This window comes from Protopterus annectens, chromosome 3.part0, assembly GCF_019279795.1.
Source record: "Protopterus annectens isolate FY-2018-M chromosome 3.part0, PAN1.0, whole genome shotgun sequence".
NCBI lineage: Eukaryota > Metazoa > Chordata > Ceratodontiformes > Protopteridae > Protopterus > Protopterus annectens.
The window spans coordinates 1654235358-1654248794 of NC_056731.1; positions in this window are offsets into that span (position 1 = coordinate 1654235358).

Here is a 13437-nt window from a genome sequence, read left to right on the forward strand (position 1 = left end):
AGGGAATAAAAGATGAGTTTTTAGTTGTGCTTTTTGTAGTTCTCTTATCAGTGGCAAGAAGGTTTTCCTTTTAGATATCACCAGAGTGGAATAATCATTATCAAAGCGCACTACTGCATCATTTACTTTTAAAGGTGCTTTTGCCCATGCTGATTTTAACACCATCTCTTTATCAAATGAAGATAAAAATTGTATTATAACTGATCTAGGATGATAGAGATCTATGGGCTCTTTCTATACTGAAAGAAAATGCCACAGTGTTTAAAAAAGTTATAATATTACCTTCTATGCCTTCTGGCAGCCCAAAAATCCTTATGTTATTGCGTCGAGATGTGTTTTCCAAAATCATCCAATTTAGACTGGAGATGGGTATTTTGTTTGAGAAGAAATTCAATGTTCATTTCCCCTTCTTTCATTCTACTGTGCCTGTCACTGAGAGCATCCTCTTTACCTGAAATCTGTGTTTTTTGCTGTTGTAAGTCTTCATGTAATATAGCCATTTGTTTGGTAGTTTTTTCTTTGAAGTTATCTATTTTAGAATCATTTTTTTCTATTTTATTTGTTAGTTCCTGCATATTTAGTAGTAATGCCTGGAGTTCTTTCTTAAGGGTAGAATCCTGGTTGTTAGCTTTACTGTAGCTCATTCTGAGGAGTTGAGATGAGTGAGAAATTTCCAAGAAGATTTCTGACCGGAAAATCAGTCAAGTTTTCTTTCTTTTTTGGATATTATTGTAGAAAACATATTCCAAATGATTTTATGAAAAATATATTCCATTAGATGAGTTTTGATGATAAATTTCCCTGTTTATGATATTGTCTTGGTGGAGCTAAAGAAATCTGCTGCTATCCTGTGTTCATCCTTGGCCATGCCCCTCCCACAACCTCTGACATATAACCAGCTAATTATGGCCTACAAACTTCTTTACCAGCCTGAGAAAACTTCTGCTTTCCTAAACTTAATGCAACCTTACTCCAACAGACACATGCTTTGTTTAATAAATCATTACACATTACCAAATTTGCAAACACCACAGGGAACTCACTATACTCATGCCATGTCTCAAAAAACTGGAACACACTTCCTCACCCTATTAGAACAACTACCAACTTAATTTAAAAAGCTATTTAAAACCATTTATCAGATCCATGGCTCTTCTCATGCAACAGCCTAGCCTAATTCTGAACAACTAATCCCCTCCCACAAAGTCAACACAATCCTAATAAGTTGTTGCTATGCTAACCTCATTTTTTGCTTCCTACCCAAGTACAACAACATATATCCATTCCCTAATCAAGACTCAGAACCATATTTTACACTGACTAACTATGTGTACTAACAGCTACTACTTACCTACAGGATCCCCTTTTTTAGCTTTTTAGCATCTACTACTATATAATGCCAGTACAACTGATTTGACATAGTCTCTGCTTCCGCAATCGTCATCGCTAACTACATACGCAGTTCTATAATTACTTCAACACTCTTCAAACAAATGCAAGCTACAGGACATACAAAGTAACACTGGACTTGATGCTCACTATATTTTTGTCAACTTTACTACTGTAACTGGTGACAAATTAAGCTAGTACTACCTCTGTACCATTTTGTTTGTAACAACTGTAATTAAGATTCCTTACTATGTATCTTCACTATTGTAGCAAGATGTTTTTATGTCTATGTTCTTATGAAAGATTTCATTTATGTCTATTTCATTATCTTTGTAATGTGTCTGTATGGAGCTTTTCTCCCTGGGTCTCCACTGAAAATGGGTTCTGCTCAGTCAGACTTTCCTGGAAGACAAATGTAACATACATAAATAAATGAATGAGTTAATTATGCTCTTCAGTATTCTAATGGTTATGCATCCCATATGTAGGTGTATGTGTTGTTACTAATGTGGAAGCTGAATGTGACATATGTAATACCCTTGCATAAGGCATTCCTACTGACACAGTTATTGTGTAGACAGATAAGAACAGATGCAACACCACACTATGATGCACTGTATTCCCCAGACCTGTGTATTGTCGGCATCTGCACCAATAGATAGCAATGGGTATTGTCACAAACAAATGAAATTAGTGTATGAATTAAGAAAGGATCCTTGTTAATGAATATCATATCAGCATGTCAGACTGACAGCAATTAAATGAGTATGCTCATGTGCACATAATTGTGATCAGTCCTATATCAATGTTCCATGGTCATGGAAGGTTTCTCTATATGTTTGCACGCATACTGCCCAAGAACTGGAACACATTCATGTACATAACAGTACTCAATGTGTGTGCCACAGTAATACTCTTACCATGACAATAGCAGATCAGATGCTTACTACCATGAAATCCAAGGCTACATTCACATGTGTTCATGCAACATATCAAAGGATAAGACTGACGTGATGTAATGGCTGTTTTGTGACATCAGTACATTCACACAAAGTGAATCCTTATGCTAGAACTGAACATCACGCTGTGCAACTCCTCCAACCAATATGGCGATTAATCACATGTGACACAGGGGAACTGTTATCACAGCTGTTAAACTCCACTTATGTGAAGTCATTCAATCAGCTGTATTTATTTGCCCAAATTTTTTATCTGCTAAAATGCATGGGGTAGGCCTCTGCCACTCTAAACATATACAGTGTAATGGGGGGTGTATTTCCTGCAGATCAGTTAGGACACAAATACATGCAGTCACTCAATGCTGGTTTGGGAACACTTGCCTAAGCACTGAGAAAATGAACATCACAGTCAGATCAATTAATGTGCCATGGTATAAGTGCATTGACAATTGTCATATGTGTGGTTATGTGAAAACATTGCATCATGTGTATCAATCAAGTAATTTGTCCCTATAATTACTTAGAAAGGATCATGCTGTATGTCAGACATTGCCTGATACTAGGTATACCCAAACACACCGTAGTCCCCTGTGGTTGTCACTTTGATGGTAGAACAGTAATTTTGAACAATGTGGATATAATCCTGTACTAGAACACATGGCTTACCTAGGCAGCAGCATTACATCATCGCATGTCCTGAGTCCTGAGGTGGTGTCGCACTACAACTGTTATGGGATGGCAATCTATTTAAATGACCATATTGGTCTTCAATACAGCCTTTTCAAAGGAAATGTAGATTAAACTCTTGTAAGAGGAAACAACATCTACACATGTACATAGCATATGTGGGTGACAACACTGCTAACTCTTACAGTGGCTGTAAGCAGTGTTGTCAAGATTTGAACTATATAGCTAACATCAGAGGCTACTGAAGATTTGCTGAAACACAAGTGCAACTACAGCTTTATTTGACAACTGTGACACTGCACATTTCAATGGATGACATCACCATTGTGTACTACCTTCATGTTTCTGCTAAAAATGGCTGCACAGCACACTGTAAAGATATACCCCATACATGTATTTGCACCATTTTCTGCACAGTAAGAGCAAGAAGCTCACACTTACAGATGACAGTCATTCCTGTATTCAAACTCCCTACCTACTTACCTACTGATACAGTCTATACACAAGTGTATTATATGCACACACCACAGGAGAAGTCTGACTCTATGTGAGCGGCACTGCATTGTTGAAAGGATGAGATCAACTCTGTCATGCAAAGGAGATGTGTGTTCAAAACACACACAGTCAGGACAGTCTCACTGCTATATGTGAACTTCCTACCTGTCGACTTAACATGCTCTACACACAAGTGTATTATATGCATAAGCCACTGAAGAGGTCTGACTTTAGTGGTGTGAGAGTGCATTATTGAAAGGATGACCTTATCAGTATGTTGCAGACAGTATGCATTTGTGGGCAGAGTGAAAAGGGGATGTGGGATTGATCTGACCATGTAAATGTTTCTCACAAGTGGGAGTCAAATGACCATAGCTGTTGAATTTATCCTCCAGTGATACTATGGACCCACCATCATACACTGACCTTGATAGTTGTGATATTAGAACCCTCTGCCTATGTAGTTGCACAATCTAGAGGACACAGTAGTTAATGCAAGCACCACTGCAGAAGTCTAACTTTTATAGTGTGAGAATGTACTTCATAGAGGATGTCATCAGCATTATGTTGCAGAGAAGATGATGTTGGAAGAAGGGTCTGACATTATGCAGACTCACCCTGCAGAGTAAAAGTTACTCCAGGCTACTATTTTATTGAGGCCAACAGTCTGTATAGGCATATTTACACAACTCAATACACACAAACACACACATACATGTTGACTGCTGTGAGCCTAGAACCCCCTATCTATCTAGTTAAACAATCTGGAGGACACAGTACTTAACAGAAGTGCAACCACAGAAGTCTGACTTTTACAGTGTGACAGTGCAGTGTAGAAAGGAGTAGCTTCTCATTCTGTGTCAGAGAAGATATTGTGATGCTGAAGGTTTTGTGCAAATCCGTATTTGTTGATATGAAGGAGTACGTGTAATGTTATGATCAATAATAAATACATACTGCTGACTTAGGTCTGCTGTGATGTCATTAATGTATATTGAAGAACTAAGACTAACATGTACCTGTATTGTGCACATGAGACACACACATATGAAATACAGGGTGGACAATGAAGTAGTCATGGTTCATCAGGTTATGATGATGGTATGTAAACCTTAATGAAATGAATTGTACTGATATAAGCAATGGTATGTGTTCATGCATGGGCAATGTTTACTGTGAATAACAAGCAATACTTAATGTTTCAATATAGAAGAGCTAAGTAATGATGAGGCATGTGTGCCAAGGCTCTATGTGGTTGTATATCATTAGGGTTAAGTAATGATGAAGTATGTGTGCCAAGGCTCTATGTGGTTGTATATCATGTGTAAGTGTCAGTGCTGCAGTGCAGACCTAACTCTCCAGAATGAAGGGGTCAGTTTACCATAAAGTACACTGTATTTCACAAGAAACATCAAGCAATTTCAATGCAATGAAGTCATATAATTCAGTAGAAAGAGTTAGTTTTGTTTATATTCTCTTCCTAAAGGGCAGTGCTAAGAAACATATATGTGTGAATGTTGGCAAAGTGTTGTGCATGCATGATTATACTTTGATGTGTTGAACTTGGACTGTGAAGTAGCAGTGTTCAGTGGTGCTCCCTGTCAACCTTTGCACAAATAAGGAGCAGAGAGGAAATGTGCTTCTGATTGCTTGTATAACAGATTTGTTTTATTTTAACATGTTGCATATATACACTTCACATGTAGTAGTATGCCTTTCTATGTTAAGGCCGAAATATGTGCTTGCCTTCCCTGTTTGTATGACATTAGGTGGCAAGCAAACAGGGTTCTCTGCTGAAAGAAAAAAGTGAAAACTTTAATTGGGTTAGCCTTTTGTAGCATAAATAGGCTTAGCAACAATTGGTGAATGACAGCACTCTGGTAGTACTTAGTGTAGAAACTCCATCTGTCAGCCTAACTTTCTCTGTGGCCACAGGTGTAAGTTTGGTGAATTGAAGGAAAAAGCAGAGTTGAAGCAGGGTTTGAGTCCAGAATGCAGATAATTTTACAAAGTGGGTTAGAATGTGATTATAATTAATTTTGATCATGACTGCAAGAATATGTAGGTATGAGTATCATTAATATGTTGATTGCCCAAATTGTGTCAGTAATATCCACTGAAATAATCAGACTCACTGTCTCTGATGCTATCCGTACACAGCCGTTACATGGAGAAGTAAAGTTTGTGGATATTGGCTGGCATCACTTTTAATATTTGTATGCGCTTAGGCTATGTGTATTCTTTCACTGGGAGCTGTGTACGCAATCATTTGCCTCTTAGCTGATGAGTGTGTGTGCTAGCCTTTGAGTGTAAGGTGGTAAGTGTGTGTGCTATCCTTTGCCCTGACAAGGACATATTGTTGACGCCTGTGTCTGCGGCCTCCATCTGCAGCTGGAAGTTCTCCCTCAGAATGTGGACCAGGAATGTGTGCTCCTGACCCTTGCTGTCTCTGTTCCAGCTGTTTCTTCAAGATGATATTGTGAAACATGGCACAGACTGTGAGAATTTCTACATTGATGCCTGGGTCATAATGATGCATCTAGACAGCAGAACTGTGATTTCAGCATGCCAAACACATGCTCTATGATTTTTCTAGTCTGAGCATGGGCATCATTGTATCAGTCTTCTGTTGGTGTGTGTGCATTTCTAATGCATGTCATGAGCTACAGTTCCAATGCATAATCTGCATCACCCAGTAGATGGCCTCATGGAACATCACCCCTAGCAAATCTTGTGTAAAGCTGTGAGGAGTGCCATATGTGTGAGTAATGGTAACTGCCTGGATTGCCTACACACACATTCAGGATGATCCATCAGGCATTATTGACAACATGGCAGTTGACTGATTGGAATTCTTTCCTATTGGTGTATATTCTTCCCTGTTCACCAGGTTGAGCTTTTATTTCTATGTGAGTGCAGTTTATGGCCCACAAAACTTCAGGGAAGTGTGTCACAGCATAAAATTCCTGCATTGTTCTTGTTCTTATTTCTGGTGTGTGTGTGTGTGTGTGTGTGTGTGTGTGTGTGTGTGTGTGTGTGTGTGTGTGTGTGTGTGTGTAAAAATAGATGTACTCCCTTCCATATTCTAGCATAGCACAGCATTAAGACACTGGTGCAATATTCTGGAGGCTGAGGCCTGTGACACCCCTAGAATATCCCCTGTGGGTCTCTTGCATGTAACGATAGCTAATATCCTTAATGCTACATATACCTTAGTTTCCAGTGGTATAGGTTCTCCTCGATTTCCCCAAGGTCTGATATGGGGGTGTCAGAGATTGCAGAGTTCCTGTAGTGTTTCCCTGTCAACTTTGCATTGCTCTACTATTTCAATATCATGCAGTCCATGATATGTTAAATGGTGTCTGAACACCCTTCTTCTCTTCCTTAGACAAGGTTTATCATTAACATCAACATAGATTTGAGCCTTTTGCACATACACGTGCAAGAGAGAAGCAGAAGCACCTAGCACTGCTTTTTTCCAGTAGGTTTTGGAGTTCATGGCAAAGAGCTATACCATCTCTACATGATTACTTTATAGCTTTCCAAACATCTCCACCATCTTGGATTGGTTAATTACTATGTAATTCAGATTCCGCTGACCAGGAAGATAGTGCACCAAACAAAATTATAACTGGACTTTGAGATGAAAAAAGCAATAAACTCTTTAATGACAAAAAAAATAAAAATATTAATATAAATCCACTCAAGCGCTTTCGGAGACTTTATTAAGATAAAGAGTAGTCAATGCAACAGCCCATTTTAAATAACCCACACCCACAACCTGGACCAATCAGCACACATTTATGTCATATATTATGTACTACTATTTTAAACCATTTATATTTTATTTGATTGGTAATTAAGCTTTTTTAGAAATTTCTTATCAAAAAAGGAGAATGCTTTTTATATATTTGGTGATCATACATTCTTTTACATGACATACAGTGTGTTTAAATATATAGTAATTGGGCATTGATTATGAAGGTTATATGCTCATGATTATTCATGAGTTTAGTGTGCTGATTGGTCCAGGTTGTGGGTTATTTAAAATGGACTGTTGTATTGACTACTCTTCATTTTAATAAAGTCTCCAAATGCGGAGGCGAAAGCGCTTCAGTGGATTTATATTAATATATATATTTTTTGTCATTAAAGAGTTTATTGCTTTTCATCTGGAAGTCCAGTTATAATTTTGTTTGGTGCACTATCTTCCTGGTCAGTCGAATCTGTTTTTAGGAGTTTATTCATGTTTTTTTGATTTTTTTGGTTTTACTATGTAATTCAGCTGATTATGCTTTCATTGGCATACTCTGTTGTTTACATTTGTTTTGCGGCTCTACATGATATGTAGTGCAGTTTAATGAATACAAAATGGAGTGTTATTGTGTGTGTGTGTCATGGCATGATGTGCACACAATAGCAGCATGGAGATTGACCATAAATGATTCAACCCACTGTTTATACTTGCTCAACTGTTATTCAAGAGGGGCAAAACAAAAATACATAGTTTCTAGCCTTCCTAGCTCTTAAAGAAAAATATACATTCATCTTTCTTTCTTTTGCATTCAAATATCCAATATGCTACTGAAAAACTAAAAGCCTTCTTTTCTTATTTTTAAACTTTTGAACAGTGATAGAAAAGATAATGGGCAGGATTCATGAAGCCTCCGTGTTAGAGTTACAAGGCTTACACGGAGGCTGCAGTTAAACGGTGTGATGTCAGCATGTCATGCATATGCATGAGGGCATGCTGAATCACACCTAAGGCTTACACGGTCCGTGGAAGACAGTAGGGGGTGTGTCCGTAGGCCGAGCCCTGCAAGCGGACACGCCCCCAGAAGAGTAAAAGTGCCTAAAGTAAACCCCCGTGACAGAGTACATGGAAATGTGAATAAACACAACACAACACATGCCCCCACAGACTATGAACATAAAATTATATAAATGAACATGTTATATTTTTTTAAATTGTAAAGATGTTTGCCCGTGAGTGTGCTCATTTGCACGGGCGTGCCCGTAGCTCAGCCACAGTTAGCAGTAAGTGGAAAAGCATATAAGAACTAACTATGCAAAGTAAGCCAAAAAGCAATAGCGTAGCGGAAGAGACGTCGGCTGAAGAGCAGGCAGTCATGGTTCGAGTGCCCACAACATCAATTTTTATATTTAGTGAAATAAGCACAAAACAAGTCCCTGACATATATGTACACATATAAAATTATATTTTATGTAAAATGTAATGAAATAGGCCATTTATTTTGAAGAAATGTGAGATAACAAAATAATAAAAAATGCCAGATGTGCCTATAGCTGAGCTACAGTTTAACAAGGTGAGTGCATCTGCCCGTAGGTGAGCAGTGGTTTAACAGGTGTAAAATGAGTGTCCGAAGGTGAGCAGTGGTTTAACAGGTGCAAAATGAGTGCCCATAGGTGAGCAGTGGTTTAACACGCTGAAACTGTGTGCCCATGGCTGAGTTGAGCATAATATGCATGCTGACAGCCAAATGACGCATAAACCAGAGTGCCCCATTTGCGCGGAGCTGCGCGCCACGCCAACAAGCTAACCGACGGGCAATGTTGAGCAAGCTGTAACAAAACTGCCTTTACACAGACACACCCCTAGCCTGTCTAGACAGTCATAAAATATAAAAAGCAGTGGCCAGGTTCGAACCCAGGATACCATGCACCATAGTCAAGGTACTGAACCACTAAGCCATGACAGCTGTACTTAGAAATGCAGTAATAGCAAATATATAGGAATGAATAGAAAGAGGAGCATGACAAAGCAGGTTTTGTGAAGCTGATACAATTCCAAAATGGCCAATCACAGATAAGTGTGGGAAAAATGGCATATATAAGCCCCATAGGCGGAATACACAGCATAACCGATTGTAGAACTAACTTGCAGCCAGAATGTCAGGAGTAGGTGAGGGTAGTTGCTTCCGAGCACAGAGGTGGGGCATTGAGGAGTCCAGATATATGGTCTGGCTCCTTGTCCACAATCATGAGGCCCAACTCATGCAGGGCCAGGTCCTGTGGGGAGCATATAGGGCTGAGGCGTGGGACCGGTTGGCTCATGATCTCACCAGTGCCACAGGGATTCCAAGGACTGGTGAGCAGGTCCATCACCACCATGCGGACCTGAAGAGACGTAAGCAGGACCAACTGAACCTTTGGATCCAGGAGGCCCGGCAAATGCCCAACGCCCCACTACTGAGTAAGTTACATCTAATTATGTATGTAAGAAATTAACCTATCTGATATTATGGAGATGTGTATTCCAATATTACTTTATTTATATTACAGCTGCAGGTGTCCGTTCTTCGAACTGCAGAGCCTATGGCAGTTAGCAAAAGAGTGCAGTGTAGTCACTAAGTAATAAAATGTGCAAGTAACAGTGTAAGAGTGTTTGCAAGTATTGCTTGATTACAAAAGTGTGTTGCAGTCTGTAATCCAAACAGAAAAATGAAAATGTCTGAAATAAAGTCTGAACTAAAGATGCCCCACCTGTAATATAATAGTACACAACCTGCAGCAGGCTGAAAAGTACAGCTGCAGAAGATGAGCAAATCACGTGTGAAATATATCCCTGTTGAAATACTGAAACATGACAGAAGTGAGACTGTTGGAAAGGATTGTAATAACTACAGGTAAAACATGTCAATAAAGCCTAGAAGTAAGTACCATCCTGAATTGTAAAATTAAAACAAGTGAGAGAGTGTGAGAAAGAGTTATGAATCCACCAATAAAGTAGTAATAACTCCTGAATAAAGTATACTGCAGTTAGTACAGAATGAAATGAATGTGACAAGCAGAACCAAACTGCGAAATGTGTTCAAAATGTTCCTGCACCTGCAATGTGTATCCCAAAATCTGGATATGTTGCTCTCAGTCTGCAATATGCAGATAGTATGATTGTCTGAAATACCAAACATCCACAGTTGTCTATAGCTATATAAAGCAAATGTAGCAGGATGATGTAGCTGAACAAAGCCAGATATGAACGTGTATGAAGAAAAATGAAAATGTATATTGATGTAGCAGTAACATTCCTATCACCAACTTGAAGTAGTTATCACATAGGAAACTGTAGGTAGAACTGTAGTGTGTATATATCTGCAGCTATTAGAAATGTACAGCATATGTATTGGTATTTGAAGGTGTTAATTATATTTTCTTCACCCTACCCTATAACCACATATAATCCATTCCACGTGAAATTGGTATGTGCAATCACAATTAACACCCCTGGACATTTGTCCTGTTGGGTCATACATATTTGCATGTACGTTGATGCATCTGCCCTGTTCATACATCCAAACCTGATGGCCTGTTGCCATCAATCAACCCTGCATGTTGTTGGACTGTGTATTGCTGTTCAAATTATGCATGTGTTATGCTCGCTGTTCAATGGTGTGAATATCTGGGTGTGCACCTGGCAGTAGTGCCCAGTCTGGACCCTCCTCCGGTGGCCCTGTGCCACCTGTGGGTGGAAGCGCTGCAGGGGATGGGGCTCATCCCCCCTCTGCAAGTGTGGCCGGAGGAGAACCACCACTCACGCTCCGTAGCGTCCGGACTGTGGTGCGTAGGGAGATCCAGGAATCTGTTCTTGGGCCCCTACACCAGCTTGAGGCACAGGTGGCACAACTAATGGGCATGCCTGTTGCCCGGCCTACACAGCCCCCAGCACAGCCCCGTCCTGGGCAGTGAAGGTACAGTGGCAACTGCCCATGGGTGGGGATATCAGTTCCACTGTTGCCATCTCTGGGCTCATGGGCTCTGGATATCCAAACATCCGTCCCCGTCAATTGTGTAACCCCCCCACATGTGTCATACACCGCCCCTGTATGCGTCTTGTTTGTCTTGTCTGTTGACCTACCCAACCTACCTCCCCAGCTATACCGCCTTCCTTTACCTGACATACCACTCTCACCTGAAAAAAAAAAAAAAAAAGGGCACTCTGTACCCACAAAAATTACGCCCATACATAGCTGCCCATTTCGCACACATGTCTGCTGGACATGGAAACTGTCAATTACAATTGGCTGTACAACAAGTATTATTGTTGTCCTTACACCTCTCTCAGGGGTGGAAGGTTTCAAATGTCACACCAAATTACAAACATATGCACAGCTGTTGCTGATGAAGAAATGGACAGCTATGGGCCTTACCTACATCCCTCCTGCAAAACCCGAGCTTGTTTCCTACTGTCTTACCCTCTTTGTGACCTTTTCACCACTTTCCTGTCTCCCCATTTTAATTTCTTTCAAAGAAAATAGCGGTGTGCTTGCAGTAAGCACTTTTAAGTTGTTGTAAGCGGGTGCATGGAGCTGAACGCCAGTGCGCATGCGGGAGCTCCGCAAACCAGCGCTAACCGGTTACAACTGCTTAAAAGTGCCTTAGTCACTCTGAATGACAGGTCCTGTAGTCAGTTCAAAAGCAAAATAAAATCCCACTGTCAGTCCCAACCCAGGACCTTGGAAACAGTAGTCTGCATGACTTACCACTAAGCCATGACTGTTATATAAGAACATTGTGCTACAATAAATATATCATGTAATAGTAGGAATGAATGTAAAGGGAATATAGGATGTGTAGTACACAAAGCATGTCATGTATATTTACTGTCAAATCTAGTGGATTTCTATAATAGTAGTGTGTGAACAGAAACAGCCATGCTAGTTGGTAGCTAGTAGGTAATAATGTCAGTTATTATATATATATAAATATATGTAGATATATATATATATATATATATATATATATATATATATATATATATATAGTTGTAGGTGTCAGTGTACATACTCACTTAGTACAGGAAACAGGAGAGATGAATGGAGAAATGTTAATCTACAACACAGCCTGAATTATGAGAGAGATACTAACCTTTACACTCACAGAACAGTGTCCACAGCATACCAGCATGGTCTCCCCCCTTACAATCTGAAAGGGCAACGCCTATCTCACATACCCTTTTATAGCACTGTCCTGAAATCACAGTGAGAACTGCAATCAGTACACAACTGGCTGCATGCAATTAACAAATGCTGGCTAACAATTGGTGCAGAGGCCATCACATGGACATATGCAGATACCTACAAAAGCATCCTGTACTCCCAGTCCACGCATGCAATACTTTCATTGCACTGTCTGGAGGCAGAGAGAGAGAGAGAAAGAAAAAAAAAGGAAATAAAAACACAAACAAAAACTACACTTAAGAAAAACTAAGTTGAAGCTGTCATCAGTGACAGTATCAAGCTGGGCTAGCAGCAGGAGGAACCTATACTAACAGTAACGCAACCAGCTGTGACAAACACAGATAATGTAAAGTAATAATTTAATAGTCTACATACTGTGAACCCTCCATATGTGTTATTGGTCTGTATCTATATGTATGTCTATGTGATAAGTTGTGTGTACATTGTTTTACCCAAAGGGGATGACTATACATTTCATGCCATTCAGTGTTAGGCCATGATTCTGGCACCAGTTGTCCATTTCAGTGAGGCCTGTCTGTAGGATGTGTGTGTCAGCTGGTGTATCGACTATGGTGCCTAGTTTGCAGTCATCTGGGAACTTTGTCATCCACAACCAGCCCATGTTTGCTTTCACATCTGAGAAGTAAATGCCAAACAAAAGGGGTCCTAGGACAGAGCCCTGTGGGATACCACTTGTGACTGGCTTTGAGTCTGACATGGCTCCAATTTTGACTTTATGGATTCTGTTGTTCAACCAGTTTGCAACCCATCATGTGACATATGTATTAACATTTAAGCTGATGAGCTTGTCTATGATGCCTGAGTGGAGTATTGTGTTGAAGACCTTAGGCAAGTCCAGGTAGGCTGTATGGACTGCTTTGCCCTCATCAATGGCTGTAGTGACTGTTTTGAAAAGTCAACCAGGTTCA